This window comes from Eubalaena glacialis, chromosome 5, assembly GCF_028564815.1.
Source record: "Eubalaena glacialis isolate mEubGla1 chromosome 5, mEubGla1.1.hap2.+ XY, whole genome shotgun sequence".
Classification (NCBI taxonomy): Eukaryota; Metazoa; Chordata; class Mammalia; order Artiodactyla; family Balaenidae; genus Eubalaena; species Eubalaena glacialis.
In genome coordinates this window covers 2,909,715-2,911,793 of record NC_083720.1, presented here as the reverse complement: position 1 = coordinate 2,911,793, position 2,079 = coordinate 2,909,715, and positions in this window count along the sequence as shown.

The following is a 2,079-nucleotide window of genomic DNA, read 5'->3' as shown; positions in this document are numbered from 1 at the left end:
GGGGTTTCCTTCAGTATTTAGTATTTTCATCCTTTCGACTCTCCTCTCACCTCCTATCCTACGCATCTTTCCTTCCAATCTCTGCTCAATGCTCACCGCCTCCAGGAAGTCTTCCTGACCCTTCTCACATCCTGGGAGCCCTACTTCCTGCTGTGGTTCCACGTGCATTTAGGGGATTGTTTGGTCCGTGTCTGACTCTTGTCCTGGACACTGAGCCTCAGAACGGGGGAGGGGGTACCCACTTGGTGCCCTTGTATCCTTAGCGCCCGGCCTGGGAGGGGCCCAAGAAAACATCGAAAACATCTGTGATCGATAGACAAGGGGCAGCTTCCTTGCCGACCCCGGCTCCCCACAGGGTCGCCACCCCCCTGTGGCCGGGGGAGTTTGCTGAAATCCTTTCTTACTAGGCGATTTCTCTTCATCAAACTCACCAACACTCCCCATGGCCTTGGGGCCGCGTTCAAACCCCTCTGTGCCCTGGGTCCGACTCTCGGGGATCAGAGCAGGTGTCCAGCCTTGGTGGTGAGCGGGCACCACCTCCCCGAACACATTTTGTAACTTGATGTGGACGGCACCGCCGTTTCCATTCACTTGGGCCTTTCCTGGGGACCCTCACGTGGGAATTTCTGCGCCCGCCCTGATGGGGCCTGGAAGCAGCCTCTGGGTGCTGGGCCCTCCCGGGTCCTTGGTGGTGGGGAGATGAGCCTGGCCAGGCCCCCCATAGACAGGAGGACGGGTCAGGGCAGCCAGGTCTGGCAGGGAAACCTCACTAGAGACTGTAAAGGGAGGGCTGTGCTGTACTGAATGAGAGACAGACAGATGGCAGGACGCGGGGAGAGGGGGGAGGAGCACAGAGAGGGCCTGGGCCCAGCCTTCCTCCCCGGGAGGGTCTCTGGGTCCTGTGCCCTCAGCCCAGCCTCCTTGAAGGCCTTCCCGGCTCCGGACCTGGCTCAGTTCCTCCAGCACGAAGGCCCCCGCCCCCCTGAGCTTGTGTGAGCCCCACATCACTCTCGCCCCCCCCAACCCCACCCCAGCCTCGGTGCCCCTGCCTGTGACGCAGGCTCTGCTCTGCAGGGTGGGCTGAGGACCACGTGTGCCCGGCCGGCATCTGGCGCTCCAACACCACTGGTTCTTTCCCTTTTAAAGGACCCTCTCTGGGGTTAGTTGACTTTTCAGCAGAACAGATCTTGACCATCCAACGTGACCACAAGCTCCAAGGGCAAGGCTTGGGTGTCCCTGGGACCAGGGTGAAGGCAGGGAGGAGCAGTAAACATGTTGGTGGGTGTATTTGCTTCGTGCAGCTGCTGTAACAAATCACCACAAATGTAGTGGCTTCAAGTAACACAAGCGTCACCTCGTACAGCCTGGAGGCCAGGAGTCCTGAAGTGAAGGGGTGGGCAGGGCTGATCCCTCCTGGAGGCTCCAGGGGAGAATCGTCTCCTTTTCGTCTCTAGAGGCGCCTGCATCCCTTGGCTCGTGGCCCCTCCTCCGTCTTCAAAGCCAGCAGCGCAACGTCTTCTCTCCTCTGACCCTCCTGCCTCCTTCTACGAGGACCCCGCGATTACTCGGGACCCACCTGGATCATCCGGATACTCTCCTCATCGTGAGATCCTTCCCTTGATCACACCTGCAAAGTCTCTTTTGCCCTGACAGGTAACAGGTCACAGATTCCAGGCACGGACAGCACAGGGGCGGCATTGTTCAGCCTCCGCGGCTGGACAAACACACACTTGCCTGCAGGACTGAGTGATGGATGATGACACGGGGGCTGTTTTCTCCTCCTTCCCTTCCTTCGAGTGCTGGGAGCACGGCTCTGTGCTGGGGACAGTTGGGACCTCCACGGGGGGAGGAGGGGGCAGAAGAGGCTCCTCTCTCTCTCTCTGCCTGCAGCCTCCCCCCGACTCCCATTCCCAGCCAGCGGAGGCTGACGGTTCAGGCAACCTGCATGCAGAGCCCTGCGCCACTGGCTTCTCCCAGGGCCCAGGGCGGCAGGCCTGGTGGGTCCGGTCCTCCGGCCACGATGTGACACGACCTGGTGGAGCTGTTCCCTCCAAGCGCCTGCCTTCCTCCTGTGCCCAG